The 26,116-nt window shown below is 39.0% G+C and overlaps 1 non-coding gene across 1 annotated transcript; it reads right to left on the reverse strand.

Moving 5' to 3' along the window:
• Window positions 1-4,454: 4,454 nt before the first annotated feature.
• Window positions 4,455-4,561, reverse strand: LOC145033175 (small nucleolar RNA R71). Its single transcript, XR_013677412.1, has one exon. It is a non-coding gene; the product is annotated as a small nucleolar RNA R71 (small nucleolar RNA).
• Window positions 4,562-26,116: the final 21,555 nt, after the last annotated feature.

Below are 26,116 nucleotides of genomic sequence, written 5' to 3' on the forward strand. Positions count from 1 at the left end.
CATGATGAATATCTTTGTTACTCTTATGGTGAACTTGATCAACACACAACTTTGTGTACTCGATCTCCTAGTCCTTCACTTGACACTTTGTCAATGAGTTAGTCTAATTTCCAAATACGTAATTTCTCATTCATTGTGCATCCACGTTGCATGATTCCAAGTTTCTGTCCAATTGAAACTTGGGCGATGAGAAACTCTCCCTATTTGGTAAATTCTCGACATTTCCATAAATAACATAACTAAGAATCATATCCATTCGTTGTAGAAATATGCAAACATCAATTTTCACATAACGATTTCATTGCAAGGAAGTAAACAAATAAATAAATAAGTCAAACAAAATTTATTTTATTTATAAAAGCAGCGGAAAAACATTTGTCCTTACAATGCAAAATCTATTGAAAACTATGTAAAAAAGAAAATTTCTAACAACTTTATCATAACTATCTAAGCTCAAAATCCAATCTTTAAGTCCATGAGATCGAGATCCATCTCTTGTGATTAGATTCATCTTGCTCTCTTATCAAGCTTCCTTTCTTTTCACCGATCCTTCAAAACATTCAAATGCAATCTTATCACATCATGTATTAAGAGTCAATGAATAGGAACTTAATGGAGTTAGATAGTGGATTCTTACCCAAAGCGTAGTCATACTTTTGACTCTCCCATCTCTTAGATCTCTTAGGTAAATAGGGCAACTTCGTCTCCAATGCCCCTTCTCTTGGCAATAAAAGCAAATTGACTCCTTTGGAACAACACATGGAACTACTTCAGACATCGCCTTTCTCTTATGATCAAACTTTTCGATCATTGCATGTCTTTCATTGCCATTGTCTATATCCATAGAGGTCTTGAAGGCAGATTCACCAATCAACTTTGCTTTTCTATTGCGCTAAACCATTGTTGATTCAGCAGCAATAAGCATGTAGGTGAGATCTATAAGTGTCACGTCGTGGTTCATCATATAGTACTCTCTTATGAACTCACTATACGAGTTAGGAAGTCACTAAAGAACCCAATCAACAGCCATCGCTTTACCGACAATGGATCCCATCATTCTTAATCTATCAATGTGTGACTTCATCCCTAAGACGTGTGCACACACCGACTTGCCCTCTTTATGTTCACTTGCCAAAAGGGCTTGAGTGATATTGAACCTTTCAATTTTACAATCTTGTGGGTTAGGGAGAATAATTGGAGGAGGAGGAGGAAGTGAAGCATGATTTCTTGTTCCTCGATCGAATCGTGGAATATCATCTTCATGTGGAATGCTTGTTCCACGGGACTTGAGAAGACCATAGTTGTCGAATTTTGACATCGGGAGAAAAACGAATTCAAGTTAGTTGATTGATTGAGTCCTTGGTAAATCACCCAAATGAAATTCCAAGGCTAGGACCCAACACAATATCCTACAACTCGGGAGAGGGATGCCGTAACCCAAATTGCAGAACATTTGAAGGTAAGTGAATGACGATTCACTAGTTTCCACCATGAAGAGCGAAAAAGAAATTTAAGTTTTAAATCTATGAAAACTCCTAGATCCTTTGAGATTCATTGAACATTTCAATGGCATGTTTAAATCTCGATATGCCCCTCTAGTTTGTGACTGGGATGCCGAGGATCACAAAGTGGGTGTGAATAACCATGCAAACTACATGGTGCCCTCACATGTTACAATCACCTATTCGATGTGCCGGTAAACTACACACACTCCACCGAACTATGACAAACATTGAGTCACCCTTTGCTACCTTTGCTTAGAACCATTTAGTGTGCTGGTAAACCACACACGCTCCATTAACGTCTTCGCAAGGGCACAAAGTGTAATTTCATGGAATTGCATCAATTCACTTTTGCCTAAGTAACTAAGATTGGGAATTTGAAAAACATTTAGTTACTTTATATTTCATTATACTTATAATGTAAGGTTTCGTCCTATCCTACCCGTTCGGCTAACGACCCTCCACTAGTCAAGAGTGTGGTGGGTAAGAGTGGATACCCATTCAATCGCCATTTTATAGGCAATTTCCTTAAACACCCCTTATAAACCAGCTTCATGAATGAGGCCTACTAACGGTAAGACTGACTTTTACTCATACATATATATAATGTTAGAACTTTAATGTTATATATATATATATATATATATATATATATATATATATATATATATATATATAGTATAGGGTGTATTTCACACTTTTAAAATACTATATGGTTAACTTTAACAATTACACTTTTAATTCAATTAAATGGTTAACCTAAACTTTTATGGATTTATTAAACCTCTTTTAATTATACTCCTTAATTAATTAATAAAACCATAAGGGTGTGATTTGAACTTTTCAAAACATTACTAGGGTTTTAGAATTTAACATTTCTAATTAAACCTTTAATCAACTTTTAAATTCCAAAACTTGAGGGCAAGTTTTGAAACCTTTTTCAAAACATTAGGGTTTTAACTATTTAAATTTCAAAACTCCAAAACTTTTGGGTTCAAATTTAAACTATAAAACCTAAAAGGGAAAATATGAAACCTTTCATAACAACAAGGATCAAATAACAAATAATTTTAAATTAACATTTAATCACATAATTATCCATATTTGATTTATTTAATGATTTCTTGCAAAACAATTTATCAATTTACTCAAAATAATTAATCAATTATCTTATAAGGAAACAATTATCTTGTTAATTGATAATTGTCTTTATTTAGATCACAAATATAGTCAAATATATCATATAATCGGATTAATAATGATCTAACATGATAAGGAAACTATCCATAAGCAAATACAGCAAGAAAATCCGAGAAAACCTCCATCTGACGATTCGACTCGTCGAGTCAGGCGTTGGACTCGTCGAGTCTGCATGGACTCGGCGAGTTCGGCCATGGACTCGGCGAGTCCATCCTCCCAAACTTCAAAAAATCTAATTTTTCAGATATACAAGCATCAATACAATTGAAACCAAGCTAGGCTCTGATACCACTGATGGGTTTTGGTCATAAGACATCCTATGTGCTCATACAAACCCTAACGCTCGGATCTAGGTTTCTCTATTGTACATGCTTTGAATCCAAGACTACAAAACCTAATTCTAGCATATGGGAATCGACATTAACATATAATTAGGTTTAAGAACATACCTTGATTGTTATATAGCAATAACAATCACAACTCCACCTTGGATTGACTTTGGAAGGCTTAGAGTCACAAGTGTCACTCCTCTAATGGCTCACAAACACCATAAGAAAATGGAGAAGGTATAAAGAGAGAGAGGTGAGAGGTTAGAATTCGTATCTAGGACCTCTTGGGAAGGGATACACGAATTCATGACCCTAGGGGTGTTTATATAGGTGTAGAGATAGGGTTTCAGTCATTATCCTTATCTAGTTGATTATCCATTAAGCAACCAATAAGATAATCCTTGAATCCTTATCATACTCGAATTCTAAGGCTTTCCAACCTTAAATTCGTCCACCATATAAATAGGATAATCTTTACCTTATCTTGTAACTATCACATAATTACAAATCAGCCCCTCTAGTTTAATTAATTACATTTGATCACAAAACTAATTCTTAATTAATTATTGACCAATATTAATTAAACAAGTATGATTTCTCCTTTAATATATGATTCTTATAACATATTAATAAATCATATTATCCTCTCTCTTTTTATTCATTTCTCCAATCAAGTTGCTTTGGTGAAGGCAACCCAAAAGGACCATGCACCATCGGGTCAAGTACATACCAAAATAGTTATGGACTTAGACACTAATCCAACACTAACACACCACTGGTACCCCCGTTTGAAGATCCCGAATCCGCATTGAAAAGGAACAAACGAAAGGACGTGGAGAGTTCAAGTACACCAAAGAAATCACCTTTGTCCAACTTGAAGACCGTTTTTAGGAAAAAGAAGAGCAGTAAATCAGGAGCTTCTAGCGCTGCTTTGATAATCGAAGAACGAATTCAAGAAGATATCGGGTATGAGACCGAGGAAGAAGAGGAGGCAACGTACGAGCAAGAAACCGAGTTGAAGGAAGAGTTAGCGTTCATAATGGCTAACATTGATTAAATCCCCATGGGAGAATGGAAGAAGAGGATGTGCGACGACAATGGCCCGGGACTTGTGCAACCCACAATTCCCGCGACTGCTACCTTCGAGCTAAAAGGTCATATCCTAGCTTCACTCAAAGAAATACCTTTTTATGGGAAAGATCATGAAGATGCCTACAAACATTTGGATGAAGTCAATGATGTAGCTGATTACTTCAATATTCCAAATGTAACCCGCGAAACTCAACTACTTCGTATGCTTCCGGTAACCTTCAAGGGTGCTGCTAAAGACTGGCTTAAGTCACTTCCCCCCGGATCAGTCACTACTTGGGCCAAGATGAAGGAAGAATTCATTGATCACTTTTTCCCACCTTCCAAGATCGCCAAGTTGAAGAAGGCCATTGCAAACTTTGAACAACAAGCTGGAGAGTCGCTATATGAAGCATGGGAGAGGTACAAGAGTCTGCTAAGAAATTGCCCACACCATGATCTAAACAGCCAGCAAGAAGTTTCCATCTTCTATGATGGAGTCAATGTCACAACCCGACAGTTACTAGACTCGCAAGGCCCACTTACAAAGAAGTCACCCCCGGTGATTAAAGAATTGATTGAAGAATTCTCAAAACACTCTAGAGAATACCATAACCCTAGACATGATGTCACGAGGGGAGCCGCTTATGCTGCTACTGAAGACTTATCTGCGGTCATGGCTATGCTAAAAACCATGGATAGGAGAATGGATCAAACGATCCATGCTATACGAGTGGGTTGTGAAAACTGCAATGGACCTTACCTCACTAGAGACTGCAATTTGGATGAGAATGGCAATAAGAAGGCGCAAGCGTGTTACTCGAGTGGAGACCGATATGATGAAGATTAGCGCAAACAAAAGAAAGAGTGGCTTCCTTACGAAGAGTACAAGAAGGCCAAGGAGGAAAAGTATAGACAAAAAGGGAGAGGGTTCTACCAAAAGGAGGAGCCGGTGCAAGAAAGAAAGCCAATCTTGGAAGATATGCTTACTAAATTTGTAGCTGCTTCCGAAAAAAGGCATAGTGATCATGATGCTGCTATCCAAGAAACAAGAACCATGCTCAGGAACCAGCAAGCATCCATCCACAATATAGAAATGCAGCTTGGGCAACTTGCTCAACAACTTAACCAAAGGTCACCGGGTGAACATCCTAGCAAAACCGAAAACAACCCACGAGGCGCGCAAATAAACATTGTCACAACAAGAAATGGGAAGATCATCACTCCCCTGGCCCCCATTCGAACCGAAGCAACCAAGGACTCACAGAAGGTAGGAGCGGAAGAACAAGCATAAAACCAAAAATTACAATCTGAGAGTCCTACTCGCCGAGTAGGGCTGATGAACTCGGCGAGTACCCCATCAAAAACAAGTGAACAGTCTCCTGAAAAGCCTTACCAGCCTCCAATGCCATACCCAGCCCGAGCCAAGAAAGAGAAGCACGAAGAGGAATATCAGAAGTTTCTAGACCACATTAAGACTCTTCAAATCAACATTCCATTCATTGAAGCCGTCATGCAAATGCCCAAGTATGCAAAGTTCCTTAAGGAACTCCTCACCAATAGAAGAAAGATGGAAGAAGTGCAAAAGGTAGTGCTTAATGAGAACTGCTCCGCCGCAATGCTAAATAAGCTACCAAAGAAGAAGGGTGATCCGGGGAGCTTAACTTTACCTTTCCAATTTGGCAATTTGGCTGCAATTCATGCCTTAGTTGATTTTGGAGAAAGTGTGAATCTTATGCCATACTCATTCTATAAGAAGCTAGACCTCCCGGAGCCAAGGCCAATTCGCATGGCAATTCATTTGGAAAACAAGACAGTCACCTTCCCAAGAGGCATATGCGAAGATTTTCTAGTGAAAGTGGATAAATTTGTCTTTCCGGCTGATTTCATCATTCTAGACATGGAGGCGGATCCGCAAGTACCAATTATCCTTGGAAGGCCTTTCCTCAACACAGCCAGCGCTATAGTAGACATGAGAGACTCCAAGCTCACCTTGCGGGTCGGGGATGATTCAGTAACATTCGGGGTAGACCAAGCTATGAAGTACTCTAGGAGCAGTGATGACACGGCGTTCTCAATCGACATGCTTGACGAACTATTGGAGGAAGACATACCTGAAAATTCCAGCAAGTTTGCAGCTTTAGATGAAGTATTTGATCCAGAAAAGGATTTATTAGAAACTGAAAGACTGTTGGAAGAAGCGGAGTATGAAGAAATAATGAAGCAATCTGACAGCCCTACTCGCCGAGTAGGGCCGATCTACTCGCTGGGTATATCTGAAGAGAAGACAGAATTCGTGAATGCAGCCGAAAACTCGCCGAGTACCATACCTGCACTCGGTGAGTCCGTCACTAAGAAGCACCAAAATGAGCTTAAAACGTTACCCGACTATCTGGAGTATGCTTTTCTGGAAGAAGGCAATCAAAAGCCAGTAATCATAGCCTCGGATCTATCCAAATCGGAAAAGGAGGAACTAGTACACGTGTTGAAGAAATGGAAACGAGCCATAGCATGTAGCATCACCGACATCAAAGGAATAAGCCCATCCTATTGCTCTCACAAAATCAATCTAGAAGAAGGAGCAAAGCCAGTGGTGCAACACCAAAGAAGGTTGAACCCGAACATGCAAGAAGTCGTCAAGAAGGAGGTGCTCAAACTCTTAGATGCAAGAATCATTTACTCCATTTCCGATAGTCCATGGGTGAGTCCAGTCCAAGTGGTGCCCAAGAAAGGAGGAATGACGGTCATAACCAACGAAAAGAACAAGCTAATCCCGATGCAAACGATAACTGGTTCGAGAGTGTGCATCGATTATCGAAAGCTAAACGATGCCACTCGTAAAGACCATTTTCCCCTACCTTTTATAGACCAAATGTTAGAGAGACTATCGGGCCATAGCTATTATTGCTTTCTAGATGGGTTTTCGGGTTATTTTCAAATACCCATAGACCCAATGGACCAAGAAAAGACCACATTCACATGCCCAAGTGGGACTTTCACCTATAGACGCATGCCTTTTGGGCTATGCAATGCACCTACGACGTTTCAAAGGTGTATGATCGCCATATTCCGCGATATGGTGGAAAAATTCATGGAAGTCTTTATGGATGACTTTTCTGTTTTCGGATCCTCTTTCAATGACTGTCTCACAAATCTTGACTCAATGCTTGCTAGGTGTGAGAAAACCGACTTGGTCCTAAATTGGTAAAAGTGTCACTTCATGGTCAAGGAGGGTATAGTTTTGGGACACAAAGTTTCCAAAAAGGGAATTGAGGTGGATCGGGCAAAGATTGACACCATTTCCAAATTACCCCCACCAACTAATGTGAAGGGCATTAGGAGTTTTTTAGGACACGCAGGTTTTTACCGGCGTTTTATAAAGGATTTTTCCAAAATAACGAAACCTCTAACACAATTATTACTCAAAGATGCACCATTTAATTTTACTAAAGAGTGTTTAGACGCATTTGAATTTTTAAAGGAAAAATTAACTAATGCCCCGATCATTATTGCACCAAATTCGAACTTACCCTTTGAGATCATGTGTGATGCTAGTGACTATGCATTAGGAGCGATCCTTGGTCAAAGGGTTGATAAGCACTTTCAACCCATCTACTATGCTAGCAAGACTTTAAACCCAGCCCAAGAGAATTACACCACCACTGAAAAAGAATTGTTAGCTGTGGTTTATGCTTTTGACAAATTTCGCCCTTAATTGGTTTTATCAAAAACTACTATTTTTATTGAGCACTCGGCTATCAAGTATTTGTTTTCCAAACAGGATGCTAAGCCAAGACTGATACGATGGGTGCTGCTTCTTCAAGAATTCGACATAGAAATATGAGACAAGAAAGGAATGGAGAATGTAGCGGCTGATCACTTATCCAGACTAGAGAACCCGCAATTGTAAGAAGACAAAGATGGAGATGACTTTCCGGACGAATACATTATGGTGTCAGTGGGAGAAGAACCATGGTTCGCAGACATAGCTAACTATTTAGCTAAAAATTACATCCCGAAGGATTATAGTAGTCAACAAAAGAAGAAATTCTTTGCGGAAATCAAATATTACTTTTGGGACGACCCATACCTCTTCCGAAGCTGTGCGGATGGTATCATACGAAGATGTGTGTTCGGGAAGGAAAGCCGAAGAATATTAGACCATTGCCATAGCGGGCCCACGGGAGGACATCATGGAGCACACTACACTGCAAAGAAGATCTTTGACATAGGGTTTTATTGGCCTACAATCTTTAAAGACGCAACCCAATTTGTCAAAGAATGTGATGCTTGTCAAAGAGTGGGAAACATTTCATCTCGAAATGAAATGCCACAACATAGTATCCAAGTGTGCGAGGTGTTTGACGTGTAGGGCATTGACTTCATGGGACATTTTCCCATATCCAAAGGAAACAGGTACATACTAGTAGCGGTCGATTATGTCTCAAAATGGGTGGAGGCACAAGCTTTACCAACCAATGACGGACGGGTAGTGGTGCGATTCTTGAAGAAGCTATTCTTACTGTTTGGTGTTCCGAAGGCTTTAATCAGTGACCGAGGCACACATTTTGCCAATGATCAATTGGAAAAGGTGATCAAGAAATATGGGGTTACCCATAAGTTCTCCACATCATACCATCCACAAACTAGTGGACAAACCAAAGTGACCAATCGAGCCTTGAAGCGAATTTTAGAGAAATCGGTGGGAAGCAACCGCAAGGAATGGTCGGATAAACTGGATGATACGTTATGGGCATTTTGTACAGTTTTCAAAACACCTATTGGTACTACACCATATAGGTTAGTTTATGGAAAGCAATGCCATTTACCGGTCGAGATCGAGCATAAGGCGTATTGGGCTTTAAAGAGGTGCAACTTCGACATGGAAGAACTAAAGAGCAACCGGTTGATGCAAATGAATGCCCTTGAAGAGCTAAGGAATGATGCATATTCTAGTTCTTGGCTTTATAAAGAAAAGACCAAGAAATGACATGATAAAAGGATCAAGAATAAAGACATTCATGAAGGCCAAAAAGTATTGCTTTTCAATTCCCGATTAAAACTTTTCTCGGGCAAACTCAAATCGAGGTGGGTTGGTCCTTTTCTGGTCAAGACAGTGTTTCCACATGGGGCTATAGAGTTGTTATCAAGAGACGGCACGCCATTCAAAGTCAATGGTCATAGAGTAAAAAAATATGAAGAAGGAGTCCCCCGGAATGAAGGATTGGAGGAGTTGCTGCTGGGCGGGATTACAACTACGTAGACGGGGAGGAGTCCAACTAATGACTCCATAAAAAGAAGCGCTTCTCGGGAGGCAACCCGAGTCTCAAGTTTGCATTTTCTTTCCTTTTCTTTATTTTTCACATTTTTTTCATTCTTGTCCATCTATTTTATGCCTATAACTGCTTGAGGACAAGCTATGCTTAGAGTGTGGGGTGGATGGGCTAAAAACATGGATTAATACATTAATTTTTCTAAAATACAATTTTTTTTCAACCTGTGACATATACTCGCCGAGTAAAATCGTGTACTCGGCGAGTAGATGCCCGATTCAGTCAAAAAGTCAATCATAAGCGCGTCTACTCGGCGAGTAGCCCCATTCTACTCAGCGAGTAGACAATTCAAAACAAGTGAAATATAATCTGTAAAAAATGTTATTTTTCACCATTTCATCCCATTACTCGCCGTGTACTCTCTCTCAGCCGTCTTTCAAAGAAGTTTTCAAGATCTCTCCAATTTTCTACTTAATTCTCTTCATTCAAGCAACAAGGTAACATCTTTACCCTTTAATTTCATGAAAGGTTCAATTTTTATCACAGATTTGCCCAGATTTGAAGTAATTTCGGATTTGGGGAGTTTTCCTCAAACTCTAGGGTTTTGATTTAGTCATGAATTAGATGATGTTAGGAGTATTTTCTTCAAGATCTATGGTTAGATAAGTAATTACAACAAAACCCTATGAACAATTTGGACTTTTTCACAGATTACACAGATCCGATCTCGATCTGTCATGGAGTTCATACTACTCGCCGAGTAGGGTCGTGTACTCGGCGAGTAGGTCACAGTCAGATGACATATTTTTTGTTTTAATTACTGTGTGTTGTTTGTTGCTGTGTTCTTGATATGTGTATATAGGTAGCATGGCAAGAAAGGGACAATCTTCATGTGGGGGAAGCCATGGTGATATGCCATGGCTATCTTTTCAACAAATTACCTCCAAATCATCAAAAACACAAGCTCTAAACAGATTGGAGGCACTGACGCAGAAGGAAATTCACCTTCCAAATGCAGTGGATTGGGGGTGGATGGGAAATGTTGGTTTGGAAGAAGAACTCACCCCGTACTTGGTAAAAGATTGCAATTTGGGATATGCCAACATCACTTGTGATGGTTGGTTACAGTTGTTCAAAATCCAAGAGCCGGTTTACGCTGAGTTGTGCTAGGAATTCTTTGCTACCATCTCATTTCGAGGTGGTAGTGAGTTTTACAATTCTAACACAATCTCTTTCGCTTTGGGCGGGGAGCTGCGACAATGCAGCATGGTGGAGTTCTCATGGAGGTTGGGTGTTTATGACCAAGACATGGTGATGACGGATTATTTTGAAGCCTTCTTGGAAAATTGCTACAAAGAACTTCCCGAGGAGGTGGTGGCGTCTACATGGTGGAACACAATTGCCAACCGAGTCTACATTCCTTCCACCGCGCAAGAAGGTCACATTCGTTCTCCGATCCACCGACTCATTCACCGGTTTGTAGCAAGCACGATAAACATGCGGAAGGATGGGGACAAAGTTCCCACCCTTGACATCTTCTACTTGTGGAGCATCATCACTCTAGACGTTTTCTGCAACCTTCCTTACTGTATTGCCAAATTTCTTGCGAAGGGGGCGGTCAAGGAGAAGATAAATTCAAAAATAAATGGAGGCATGTTTATTACCCGACTTGCCAAGTCATTTGGGATCTTGGATTTGCCACAAGCTCAAGCACTAACGGTTATCCACCCTCTTCCATTCAACATTGCACTTTATAGGAGGGCACGGATAGTTGAAAAGTTTGGTGATTCCTTCACTATTCCGAATGAAGATGAACTGGCGGTCTCCGAGGAGCCGGGAAGGCGGGTCCGACAAAGGAGCGAACGGGTGCGGGAAGATCCACCGGTTATTCCGGTGGAGGATAATGATGGTTGGAACCAAGTAGAGTACCGACACTACTTGGATGATATTGGGCGAGGGGTGAACTATACTAATCAATCTTTCGAGTATCTCTTTCAACAAATGCAAATTTCCCCTAGACCTGGACCCGGCTACCCCTATATCATGAATTGGGATGAGAGGATGCGAAGAAGAGATGGAGAGGGAGGAAGTGGAGCAGGAGGAGCTGGAATGGATGAGGAAGATTAAAGACTTTGTTTTTTTTTATTTATGATGATTTGTTCTAAAACAATTGTTGACACTTTGGATTTTGTTTATGGTGGTTGGATTATTAGCGTCACTGTTAGTTTTCTTTTCAGGGATTGAAGATAGGGAAGCATGCTAACTAGTAAGGGTCAAGAGAGGAATGAGAGACTTTTAAGCAATTATGGAGTCTTGTCCTTAGGATTGAGTTCGTGCGAGTCGAGAGTATATGGAGTGTTGCTGCTTAGGAAATTCGAGTGAGAGTAAATTTACATTTCCGTTTCAACACCAAGGTCGAGAGATGCAGCAACTAGAAGAGTTTTGGAAAAACACTCACTACTCGCCGAGTGCACTAACTCTACTCGGCAAGTACATATGATTTTACACGATCTGGTTTCGCATCAAGTCCTACTCGCCGATTTCACGAGCTTACTCGCCGAGTAGTCTGCTGCTTGTAGAGTTTCTGAATTGCTTTAGCTATTTTCAATGCAATATTCATACACTCTTTATGAAGGATTACTACTGGAGATTGTCTAACTATCCTGTTCCATGGAATTTTCGAGCTATCTTCCACACGAGACGTATGACACCCATGCCATGGATGAGCTGTTCCCATGGCTAAATTCAATAGAAGAAGGAGCTGAAGAGGAGAGTGTCAACCTAGCGACTGCTACCCCAGGGGAGTTTGTTCCAACTTTCCCTATATTTGCATGTTTATTTTGCATAATATGCAATGAGGGCATTGCATAAAATAAGTGTGGGGTAGGGGGTTAGTCATATATTAGAAAACTTAGAATACTTAGAATCTTAATTTAGGCTAATTTTAAAAATTGTTGCATACCAAAACACGCTTAGGATTTAATTTAGAAAATTTTGGTAAAAAATTAGGATTCCATGTTAGAATTGTGTTGATAATTGCATGAAAACCCAAATGTTTAGTTGAGCCTATATACGTTCTAGTGCATTTGTGGCTTCCTTATTTCAGTGAAATCATGAGACAAAAACACAACCTTGCTCAGCTGAGGGATGCAATATGTTTAGCAGCCTAAACCTGAAATCTATCCAGGAAAATTTTTATCGTTAGCCAATAAAGGTTGAGATTGAGCGCCCCTGCTTAAGCATGTAGGGAAAAGAAAGAAAAAAAAAGTAAAAGTAAGGAATACATGTAAAAAAAAAAGAAGAGAGAATTACTAGAAAAGTTATAAGAATTTTGGAGCAAATGAAGTGAAGATCTAAAGATCAAAAATCCAAGAAATCCAAAAAAGTTGAAGATACCAAAAATCAATCAATACAAGGTGGTGAATTCAAAGATATCAAAGATCAAATTATCAAGGAAGTGAAGAATTCAAAGAGCTCCATAGTGGTATCGAAAAGTTGAAATTCTAGAATATGTATGCTTGGGTTGCTCAATTAAAAATACCTTGAGGGTAAAGAGATTTTCTGAGGATGGATTCGGAGGGTTGCATAAAATGAGCATAGTTCGGGGTGAGTGGGCGAATGTTTATGAGTATTGTGAGTATTTGAAGTATGGGGGGTTTTTAGGGAATTTTAGACACAAATGCATGCATTGCGGTTTTGGCATAATGGCTGGGTTGGATTGGAGTTATTATACGTGATTCTAATATGTTTAAAATTTGGTTTTGCTTGGGGGCAAGCAAAAGTCAAGTGTGGGGTATTTTGATATGTGCATAATTAGTTAATTATTTAGCATATATTCTTAGTTATTTTTAATTAATTATGTGAATAATGTGGACAAAAGGTACTTAAAATGTTGTGAATTTTGTTTTCAGTCCAGAAGATATGCTTGGAAGTAAAAGGGAGCAAAGGGAAGCAATTGAAGATCAAAGAGTGAAAAAGACCATCTACTCGGTGAGTAGACGACTCTACTCGGCGAGTACACGAGGATGTTCCAGAAGATAGCTACGACTCCTGATTCAAGACGGATAACTATGCACCTACTCGGCGAGTTGGTTCTGCTACTCGCCGAGTACACCCTGTTTGGGGATATCTATAAAAGACGAATCCTTATCTAATGGGACAACATTCCTGGCGATTTTTGAAGGTTAAGCTGTGACTAAGAGCCCTAGAAGACGCTAAGGAACCCTAAGCTTCAATCTTTTGAAGAATTCAAGCAATTAGGTTAATTCTACCACTTAGATTTAGGAATTGAATATGTTTGCTTTAGTAAACCTTGTTTTTATGTTTGTTTCTACTGCAATTATGAACTAAATTCGTTTTTGTTTCTGTTTGGGGAATACCAAGGAACTTCTATGGTTTAATTATTAATTTTTGCTTAATTTTCTATTGGTGATATATTAAATTAAGTCTGTTAAAGAACCTTATTTATTAATCACTAGTATTTTCTGTTAATTGGAAGGCAATTAGGTTGCATGAACATCTCTTAATTGTTAACCTCATATGTCTATGTGAACACTAAACCATATGCTTAGAAGTAATGATTATGAAACTAAGATTAATAAGAAAATAGGAAGATTAATGTGTCAGCTTGTTTGAGAAACCATCAAACAAGAGGTTAATTGAATTAATAACTTAATTGACCATTACAAATCTTATTTAATCCAAATCATTAATCTAGGGAATTAATTAGTTTAAACACTTGATCACCGCTTAAATTAGTTAATTGTCTAAGGGTTAGGAGTAATGAACATGAACCTAACTATTTTAATTGGTAACCAATAGCAATTAATCTACCATAAATACAAATAACCATATGAGCGAATTGGTTGAACCTAAATAGAAACATCTTTATCAAATTTGGTGAATAGTTGTTGCTTTAGTTAATTAGTTAATTTAGTGTGTCTAAGTTTCTAGTCTTGCAAAACTAGAGAAAACCCTTTACTTTTATTAGTTGTTTTAGTTAAAATTAGTTATTAGTTTAATTTTCCGTTCCCTGAGTTCGACACCTTACTTACTAATCTATACCACTAAAAGACAGGTTCAGTGCCTTTGTGTGTTCAATTTATTAATTAAAGTAGGGATAAAACAAGTGCATTCTACACACATCAGTTTGGTTAAATTTGCACGTTTGGTCCCTAACTTTTTTTTGCACTCGGATCGTCCCTGTGGTTTGATTTTTTTGCGGTTTTCGTCCCTATGGTTTGATTTTGTTACATATTTCGTCCCTTACATAGGGACCAAACATGCAACTTTTACCAAACCATAGGGATGAAAAACGCAACAAAATCAAACCATATGGACTATCCGAGTGCAAAAAGAAAGTTAGGGACCAAACGTGCAATTTTAACCAAACCATAGGGACGATTTCAGTAATTTACTCTATATTTTGAGATGCATGTCTATGATTTGAGATACATTTTTATTTTTATTATGAATTACAAAATTTGAAAAAAAAAATGTTTTGAAAAAATCGGTGTTACGTTTTGAGTATTCTAACACTTCCTAAGTGTACATGTAACTCCAATAAACCTTGGATCTATGTTTGTCTAAATACATGCAAAAATTTGGTTTCCAAGGTTCATAATCCTATCTAGCATACATGGGAACTTTGATCCTAAAAGGATAGCTAGAAATACATACGTTGTAGTTGATTTTGATTCCTTGAAACCTTATGAGCCTAGCACCCCAAGTGTGATGCCTCAAATGCTTCACACAACACCAAATTCCTTTGGAATGACTTTAGAGAGAATGCACACACTCTAAAATCGACCTAGCCCTCACTTCTCTTTCTGTGTAGCCAATTTTTGGTGGATAGTATGTTCCTTATATAGTGTGACACATCTAGGGTTACACCATGTAAACCCTAATGTGTCATGAATATTCATTTCCATGACCCATGGGTTTTGTAACACCCATGGAGCATCCATGGAGCATCCTATGGGTTTAACCCAACTTGATAATCCATGGAGCCTCTTAGCCCACTATAAAAATTATGGATGATTTACACAATCAATCCATATATTTAATTAGTTATCTTTTGATCACTTAATTAATTCTAAATTAATTCTTGATCAAACTAATTACATAATACTATTAATATATTAGAACTTATAATATATTAATAAACCACAAGTGTTATTTCTCTCATTTAGTCTATCCAATACATGGTGCCATACAACCCAAATGGACCATGCCGAGTCGGGTCAAGTACATATTATAAATAGTTATGGAGTTATACACCTTATCCAACAGTCTCCCACTTGGATAAGTCTAATAACTATAACTGCAAGTATGACTTCAGGAACCGATCAGCAATCGTAGCTCTTACAAGGTTTCTCGGAACTAAGAAGATGATGATACGCCATTTAAGATAAGTGATCATATAATCCGCTGTTCGAGATATCAGCCAGATAAATACATGGAACAATGTCTTTCTTATTGTCCAGCAGTTTGTTTCCCGATTTCCGATTTGTTTGACAAAGAACTTAATTGAGCACATCAACTTAGTTCTGACCAGGCCCAGTACATAGGTCAAAACAAAATCATCAGCTTCTAATCCAAGAAGGAATAGATAAACTTCAACTCATATGTTTGTTCTACCACTCATTGAATTACACACAAAGGCACGTTTTATAACATGGAGTTACCAATGCATTTACATACCATCAATGCATAACCAACTCATAAGTAACAAATCATATCTCTAGGTTTGAAGACTTACATGATATTACTGTCTCATGATCACTCGAGATAAATTCCATGAAGTGATTCTAGTGAGCATGGGTTGAGTCCAATGCTCAGACCTTATGAGCACTCATGATTGTTGTAGCCATGTCCAACACTTTAGACCTCTGCAACCAATCATGACAGTCTTGACTCATACCTACTTCTGACATATGACCGACTGTGGAGGTTCGAATAATATGATATACCAAACATAATTATTCTGGAAGTCAAAACATGCAAAAGAAATATAGTAAACGATTGACAACAGATAGCAACACTTTACTCATAAAGAAAACACCTTTTATTCATCATCTAATGTCAATTACACTTTACAAATTTTGAGGTTATCTAACTACTAAATCTACTATCATCCTTCAGCCCTATGCTCCGAGCATGCTGGAGATGCTTAACCCCGAGTCAATCCCTTCGTGAGGGGATCTGCTGGATTCTTATCCGATGATACCCTCTTTGCCACGAGGAGTCCTTCTTCTATTCGATGTCTGATGAAATGGTATTTTTTGTCGATGTGTCTGGATCTCCTGTGATCCCTTGGTTCCTTTGCTAAGGCAATAACACTTTCACTATCACAGAAAATTTCCATTGGCTCCTTAATAGTTGGTATAACTCCAAGGTCTCCAATGAAGTTCTTCAGCCATATCGCCTCTTTTGCTGCCTCGCTCGTTGCTATATACTCTGATTCGCAAGTTGAATCAGCCACTATTTCTTGCTTGGAACTCTTCCAAGAAATTGCTCCTCTGTTTAAGGTAAAGACCCAGCCTGACTGATAGCGGAAATTATCCCTATCAGTCTGGAAGCTAGCATCACTATAACCTACAACTCTCAAGTCTTCACTCCCACCGAGGGTAAGGACCCAGTCCTTAGTCCTCCGTAGGTACTTGAGAATATTTTTTACCTCAGTCCAGTGTGCCTTGCCAGGGTTCCCCTGATACCTGCTAACCATGCTCAAGCCAAAGGCTACATTAGGTCGAGTACACGTCATAGCATACCTGAGCGATCCTACAGCCGACGCATAAGGTATTCGACTCAGTTCTACTATCTCAGCCTCAATACTAGGGCTTTGTGTCTTACTCAATCTGGCGTTACTCTGGATGGGTAACTCTCCTTTCTTGGAGTCCTGCATGCCGAATCTCTTCAGCACCTTATCCACATAGGTACTCTAACTAAGTCCAATTAGTCTTTTACTCCAGTCTCTCAAGATCCTTATCCCTAGAATATAGGCAGCTTCTCCTAGGTCATTCATAGAGAACCACTTCCCAAGCCAGGACTTAACTTCCTTCAAAGTTGGAATGTTATTTCCTATGAGTAGTATGTCATCCACATACAATACCAAAAAGCTAACTATACTCCCACTAGCTTTGACATACGCACAAGATTCATCTTCACTCCTAGAAAAGCCAAACTCTTTGACTTTCTCATCAAAGAAAAGATTCCATCTGCGAGGTGCTTGCTTTAATCCATAAAAGAAAATCCAAACTCTTTGACTTTTTGTATTGACAAAACCCTCTGGCTGACTCATGTAAACATCCTCAGCCAACTTTCCATTAAGGAAAGCGGTTTTGACATCCATTTTCCATATTTCATAATCATGAAATGCAGCTATGGCTAACAGAACCCTAATAGACTTAATCTTGTCCACTGGAGAAAAGGTCTCATCATAATCAACTCCCGGAGTTTGTAAGAAACCCTTTGCAACCAGTCATGCCTTATAAGTGTCTACATTACCATCCATGTCGGTCTTCTTCTTGAAGATCCATTTGCACCCTACAGTCTTACGACCTGGTACATTCTCAACCAAGTTCCAAACTTGATTGTCATACATGGATTGTATCTCGCTATCCATTGCCTCTTTCCACTTGGCTAACTCAGGGCCTGCCATGGCTTCCGAGTAACTGTTAGGTTCATCCAGACCGATCAGTATCTCATCACTGATAAGTGAATCACCTTCTGCAGTAATATGGAATCCATAGTAATGCTCAGGTGCATTCCTAACCCTTGTGGAACGCCTCAGAGGTACAGACATGTCAATTGGCTCAACAGGAGTTTCCTCCTCAAGTTGAGTGCTAGGGTTTGAAGTTCCTTCACCACTTGACTCTTGAATTTTTTCAAGGTCAACTTGCCTCCCACTGTTTCCTTGGCTTATGAACTCTCTCTCTCGAAAGAGGGACCTTCTTGCTACAAAGACCACATTTTCACTAGGTCTATAGAAGAAGTAACCAAAGGATTGTTGTGGGTAGCTGATGAAAATACACCTCTCGCTTCGAGGTTCGAGCTTATCATGAGTCTCGCGTCTCACGAAAGCCTCGAAACCCTAAATATTGATGTGGTCTAGTTTGGGAACTTTACCAGTCCACATCTCATGAGGAGTTTTGGCAACATTATTTGTAGGGACCAGATTAAGATTATGGGCGGCAGTCTCTAAGGCATACCCCCAAAATGAGATTTGTAGCGAAGCTTGACTCATCATGGAACGAACCATGTCCAACAAGGTTCGATTACGCCTTTCATCCACACCATTCAACTGCGGTGTCCTGGGAGGTATCAATTGTGAGACAATCCCACATTCCCTACGAAAGTCGAGGAACTCTGAACTAAGATACTTACCACCTCGATCGGATCAAAGCATCTTAATTTTCATGCCCAATTGATTCTCGACTTCCTGTTTAAACTCTTTAAACATTTTGAAAGTCTATGACTTATGCTCAATAAAGTAGACATATCCATATCTACTGTAATCATCAGTAAAAGTCAAATGATAACGATTAGCATCCCTTGTGGCATGTTTGAAGGGTCCACACACATCCATGTGTACGAGATCCAACAAACCTTCACCCCTCTTACACGAACCTGTGAAGGGTGACTTTGTCATTTTTCCTTTCGCAACTATCATCTGAACTTAGGTTAAATGACTCCAAGACTCCATCCTTTTGGAGTGGACCTATGCGTTTCTTGCTTATATGTCCAAGACGACAATGAATTAATGACACTTTACCCAAGTTATTATCATTAACAAAATCAATACACAATACATTACTTCCTAAGTTATCAACCACAGATACAGTTTCATACACACCATCACAAGGTAATGCTTTAATATAAAGAAAATTATTAAAGAAAGCATTAATCAAACCAAGTTCATTATCAAATGAAAAGGTGAAACCTTGTTTATACAATGCATGAAAGGAAATAATATTATTTCCATTTCTGGCGAATAACAACATTTATTCAAATCTGAACTAAACCCACTACTTAGCGATAAAGTATAAACTCCAATCTTGGTGACAGGTGAAACTTTCTTATTCCCCATGATTAAGTTTATTCTTCCATGCTCCACATTCTCACTTCTTCTTAGTCCCTGCAAATCAGAACAAATATGAATACCACAACCGGTATAGAGGATCCAAGAGTTAGAATGGGGTGATTTATTAGATAAGATAGTGTAAATACCTGCATGGTTGGGTTTAACTTTCCCATCCTTCACATCTTGCTGGTATTTTGGGTAGTTCCGCTTCCAATGTGACTTTTCATGGCAATAGAAGCATTCAGCCTCTTTTGGGTCAGAAGAGGGAGTGACAAAACCTTTCTTGGTTCCACTTGAAGAAGAACCATCAAGGGTCCTAGCCTTGGTACCCCTCGAAGAGCTCTTTCTCTTCTTCCCTCTACTTTTCCCGATTGCCAAAACCGGGGCGGAGTTTGGAGTAGGAATTTTAACAACCGACTTACCCTTAAGACCTGTTTCTGCAGTCTTGAGGAATCCCTGAAGTTTGTTAAGTGTGGCCTCTTCCTTATTTATGTGATATGTCATGTGGAATTGATCATAGCACAATGGTAAGGAGTGCAATATGATATCTATTGCAAGCTCCTCAGGAAGTTCACATTAAGCTTCAGCAACCGATCTACATACCTTTGAATTTTCTGCATGTGGCTCATGACGGAGTCTCCGTTGTTCATCATGGTTGTTATCATGGAGCAGATGATTTCATACCTCTCTTTTCGTGCACTTTGATGGTATATTTTCATTAAAATCTTGGTGCATTTCAAAAGGGTAGAAGTCCTCATAGGACTTTTGGAGTTCTGCTGTCATCGTGGCCATCATGATGCATGCTACTTTGGTAGCATCCCTTTCATGTGCCTAGAAGTCAGCGATCTCCTAGATAGTTGCAGTGGTCTCATCAATCTCCTTAATCTCCTTATCGAGGATATATTCTTTTTCCTCGTAGCGGGTAATCATCCTGATGTTTCTTAACCATTCATTGAAGTTGGATCCATCAAAAGTGACTTTCCCAAACAAGTTCATAAGGGTAAAGGAGCTATTAGGATTAGAGCTAGAAGTAGTGTTGTTTGAAGACATCTGAATGAAGAGAACAAGATTAGTTTAGATATTAAGAGAGTCCTTAATAAAACACTCAAATGTAATATTAAGGCTAGGATCCAATCACAATATATTATAACTTAGAAGAGGTATGCCGTAATCCAAGCTATAACATATTTGAAAGGTAGGTAAATGGCGATTTACCAATTTCCACCATGAAAAACGAAATATAATTATTAGGTTTTTAATTGGTTATTAGAAATTACAAGATTCTTTGAGATTCATTGAACTTTTTCAATGCCATGTTTCAATCTCGAGTGTGCCCTCCAAGTTTTGTGACTGGGATACCGAGGATCACAAAACGAGGTGTGAAGTGACTATGCAAATCACTTGGTACCCTTAAAGTTTATCACTTAATCAATGTGCCGGTAAACCACACACGCTCCACCGATACTATGATAAACCCTAAGTTACCCTTTACCTACCTTGTTAAGTCCAAGTTAGTGTACCGGTTAACCACACACGCTCCACCAACGACTTAAACAAAGTGTAAAGTGTAATTTCATGGATTAGCACCTTATTCACATTTTTCCTAAAGTAACTAAGATTGGGAATTTAATAAAAGCATTTAGTTACTTTAGATTATTCATCATTCTTTTAATGGGAATTTATAAGTCCTTGTCCTACCCGTTCGGCTAACGACCCTCCACCGATCAAGGAAGCGGTGGGTGAGAGTGGACACCCATTAAGTTGCCATTTTATAGGCAACAACCTTATAGCCCCCTTATAGACCGGCTTCGTGAATGAGGTGTACTAGCGGTAAGACGACTTAATCTTTTATATATATATATATATATATATATATATATATATATATATATATATATATATATATATATATATATATTATTAACTTATAATATAAAGTATAAGGGTTGAATTTTAACTTTTAAAATTCTAAGGATTGGAACTAAAGTTTAGTAAGTGACTTTACATGTTCCAAAACTTGAGGGCAAGTTTTGTAACTTTACAAAACCTTTCACATTCATAACTTATGTGTCATTAAAATAAAGACTCTTCACTTTATAACTTATGTGTTCTTTTAATGGCTTTTAACACAAAGAGACTTTTGGTTATCCATAACTTGAGGATAAGTTATGGACTCCATTAAAACACATAAAGATCATGAATTAATCATATCAACAAGTAATTCCTATGATCTATCAAGAACTCATAAGAACATCAACATGCATATCAAAATTTCAAGAACATATGAACACATATAATCATAAAAAAATATATATTAGCCATTGTAAATGGATTAGAACAACCATTACACCATTTAAAACAAGTTTTATAACACCAAAACTGTTTAGGGTAATGTTTCTAGTCCATTTCCAGTATCCAAGCTCCAAAAACTGCTCACAGGGTGACAAACTCGTCGAGTTCACCTGGGAACTCGTCGAGTTCATTCTATAACACACAAACTCGGCGAGTTTTTGGCCAGAACTCGTCGAGTTTTCCTGTATGGACAGTTTTTAGCTTTAAAAAAACAAGCTTGCATCAAGTATTTAACAAACAAGCCTAGGCTCTGATACCACTGATGGGTTTTGAGCATTCTAACACTTCCTTAGTGTACATGCAACCCTAATAAACCTTGGATCTATGTTTGTCTAAATACATGCAAAAATTTGGTTTCCAAGGTTCATAATCCTATCTAGCATACATGGGAACTTTAATCCTAAAAGGATAGCTAGAAATACATACCTTGTAGTTGATTTTAATTCCTTGAAACCTTGTGAGCCTAGCACCCCAAGTGTGATGCCTCAAATGCTTCACACAATACCAAATTCCTTTGGAATGACTTTAGAGAGAATGCACACACTCTAAAATCAACCTAGCCCTTACTTCTCTTTCTGTGTAGCCGATTTTTGGTGGATAGTATGTTCCTTATATAGTGTGACACATCTAGGGTTACACCATGTAAACCCTAATGTGTCATGACTCTTCATTTCCATGACCCATGGGTTTGTAACTCCCATGGAGCATCCATGGAGCATCCTATGGGTTTAACCCAACTTGATAATCCATGGAGCCTCTTAGCCCACTATACAAGTTATGGATGATTTACACAAGCAATCCATATATTTAATTAGTTATCTTTTGATCACTTAATTAATTCTAAATTAATTCTTGATCAAACTAATTAAATAATACTATTAATATATTAGAACTTATAATATATTAATAAACCACAAGTGTTATTTCTCTCATTTAGTCTATCCAATTGTATGGTGCCATGCAACCCAAATGGACCATGTCGAGTCAGGTCAAGTACATACCAGAAATAGTTATGGACTTAGACACCTTATCCAACACATATTTCCATGGATTTTATCACCAAGCTGTCGAGGACTGTGCGTGGAGTTGACGCGATATGGGTGATTTTGGACGGACTGACAAAAAGCACCTACTTCCTCACCATCAGTGAGAGTTCTTCTGCAGAGAGATTGGCCGAGATTTATGTGAGGGAAGTGGTAGCTCGACATGGAGTGTTGACCTCGATAGTTTCAGATCGAGACATGCGTTTTACTTCTAGATTCTGTAAGAAATTTCATGAGGATTTGGGTACCCGGTTACACTTCAGTACCGCATACCATTCGCAGACAGAAAGGTAAGATGAGTGGATGATTCAAACGCTTGAGGACATGCTACGTTCATGTGTTATGGGTTTCGGGGGAAGTTGGGACACTTATTTTCCTTTGGCTGAGTTTTCTTACAACAATAGCTATCATTCGAGTATTGATATCCCGCCCCTTGAGCTTCTTTATGGGAGAAAGTGTCGGACTCCCATTTGTTGGGGAGAAGTGGGGCAGCGAGTGATGGGTGGCACTGAGATAGTGTTGAAGATGACTGAGCATATACAATAGGTTATACAAAGGTTACCGACAGCCCAGAGTTGCCAGAAGAGTTATGCAGATAGGCGGCGATCCGAGCTGGAGTTCCAGGTTGGAGATTTTATACTCCTAAAGGTATCTCCTTGGAAAGGAGTGATCTGATTCAGGAAGTGGGGCAAGTTGGGGCTTCGATACATCGGTCCTTTCAGAGTGACCGCCAAAGTGGGTAGGGTAGCATATCGTATGGAGCTACCTGCGGAGTTAAGTCAGATTCATAACACCTTCCATGTGTCTCAGTTGAGGAAGTGTGTAACCGATGAGACGGCAGTGGTACCGCTAGAGGACATTCAGGTGGATGTGAGTCTAACTTACATTAAGAGACCGATTTTGATCATGGATTGAAAGGTGAAAGTTCTGAGGAACAAATAGGTACCCCTGGTTCAGGTCCAATGGCAACATCGGAAAGGGTCCGAGTTAATGTGGGAGCCGGAATCCGAGATGCGAGATCAGTATCCAGAGTTATTTTCAGCTCATCACTTTGAGGGCAAAGTCTGATTCTAGTGGCGGAGAATTGTAACATCAGGACTTCCAGATATATTATTTGTTATTTATTTATTTAACTATCTCTTGAGCTACTCGACGAGTCTGTGCTCCAACTCGTCAATTAGAGTCGCGATGTGCCACATGAATTAATGACCTACTCGACGAGTCCGAGACCCAACTCGTCGAGTAGGCGTTGGGATGAGAAACCTTGTATCCTTGGGTTTATGTCCTATTTAAAGGCACTTATAGCCTCATTTGCGGCCACCCTTCCCTAAGAGAAAACCCTAAACATTCATTAAGCCTAGCGAGAGAGAGTTATTTGCTAATTATGAGTGTTTGGTGCATCTTGTGAAGAGAAGAGAAGAATTCCAAGCCAAGGGACAAGAAGGTGCTACTAGATCAGAGGTTGTTTCACTTCAGAGCTTCTGGGAAAGGTATAAATCTTGCACATTTATCATTATTTTGTGAATCTAGGGTTTTTCCACCCAAGTATGAGAATCTTGAGTGTTTCATGTTCTTTGAGAGGGTTGAACTTCAGATCTGGACCATGTGAGGTCCCTAGAGTCCAAAAGTACCTGTTTTATCCAACCATAATAGTGATCTTGAGTGAAAAACCATTTTTAAGGTGTGTTATGGCATTTCAAGCTCAAAATTCCATGCATAAACGTAAAGCATGTGACTTTACGTGATAGATGAGCCTTAGGAGTGTAGATCTAGAGTTTGGGAAGGTTCTCTGCCTTGAAATCGACTGAATGAGATATGATTCTGAATGGACTCATCGTGTCAAGAGCGGACTCAACGATTCGGATAGGGTTGTCCCGAGGGTTTTAATCGAGCAGCAACTCGGCGAGTTGACGGGTCAACTCGGCGAGTTGACGGGTCAACTCGACGAGTTGAGTCGGACTTTTGAGTATTTCTATGAATGGTGAGAAAACTCATCGAGTCCCAGGGTTAACATGGACATTTGACTTGAGTTCCACTTCTGTTGACTTAGTGTTTGGTTAACCTTGTCTTTGGGAAACCATGGATGGGTAAAATGGTCTTTTTCCCGCTTCAAGAGATAGAGGGAGAGATAACTTAGTAAATGTGTGATTTAAATAGTTAATTAGATATAATTATCTTATGTGATTAGGTGGAGGCTAGATTTGGTGATTCGTGTGCGAGAAGTATTCATTCACTTAGCTTACTTACGAGGTGAGTCTTCTCACTATACTTACCAAGAGTGGTATCCTTATGTGATTGAGATGTCTTATGTGCTTATCTATGTATTGTAGTATTCGGCATTATGTCTTTGTGATTTATGTTGAATATTGTTGTTATGAGTTACTGAGATGGGACCGAAGGGTCCCACTAAGACACATCGACCGGAGGGTCTTACTGAGTTACGGCCTAGAGTAGCTAATGATTTGTGTGTGGTATTTTGGGGAACTCACTAAACTTTATGCTTACCACGATATGTGTTATGTGTTTCAGGTATTTCTCATGATCACGGGAAGGTGCCGACGTGATTGTACACACTTGTTCATGATTATATTGAGGATTCTGGGATTTGACTTTTGTTGGGAATTTATGTTGACATTGAGACACTTATGGTTTTATGAAATATAATATATAAATTTTGTGTGTATTAGAATGAAAATTTTGGTTTAAAAATTTACGGTGTTACATTTCCGCTCTCAGTCGGGCTAGGTATTTACCCTGAAGGGAGGAGCAGTTACTTGGAAAAGTTCCAAGCAGGAGATTGTAGTTGATTCAACGTGCGAATCAGAGTACATAGTAGCAAGCGTAGCGGCAAAGGAGGCGATATGGATGAAGAACTTCATTGGAGACCTTGGAGTTGTACGAGCTATAAAGGAGCCTATGGAGATTTTCTGTGACAGCAACAGTGTGGTTGCCTTAGCCAAGGAACCAAGGGATCATGGCAGATCCAGGCACATTGACAGAAAATATCACCTTATAAGACACAAGATAGAAGGACTACTCGTAGCAAAGAGGGTATCGTCAGAAGAGAACCCAGCAGATCCCCTTGCAAAGGGACTGAATAGGGTTAGGCATTTGCAGCATGCGAGGCGCATCGGGCTGAAAGACGATATTAGTTTTAATGATTAGATAGTTATTTATGAAACTTGTAATAGATAAAATGTAATTAACATTTGATGATTAAATAGAAGTTGTTGTTTACTTATGAGTAAAGTTACTATCTTGTGTC

This window comes from Lactuca saligna, chromosome 2 (genome assembly GCF_052625555.1).
Source record: "Lactuca saligna cultivar CGN05327 chromosome 2, ASM5262555v1, whole genome shotgun sequence".
Taxonomy (NCBI): domain Eukaryota; kingdom Viridiplantae; phylum Streptophyta; class Magnoliopsida; order Asterales; family Asteraceae; genus Lactuca; species Lactuca saligna.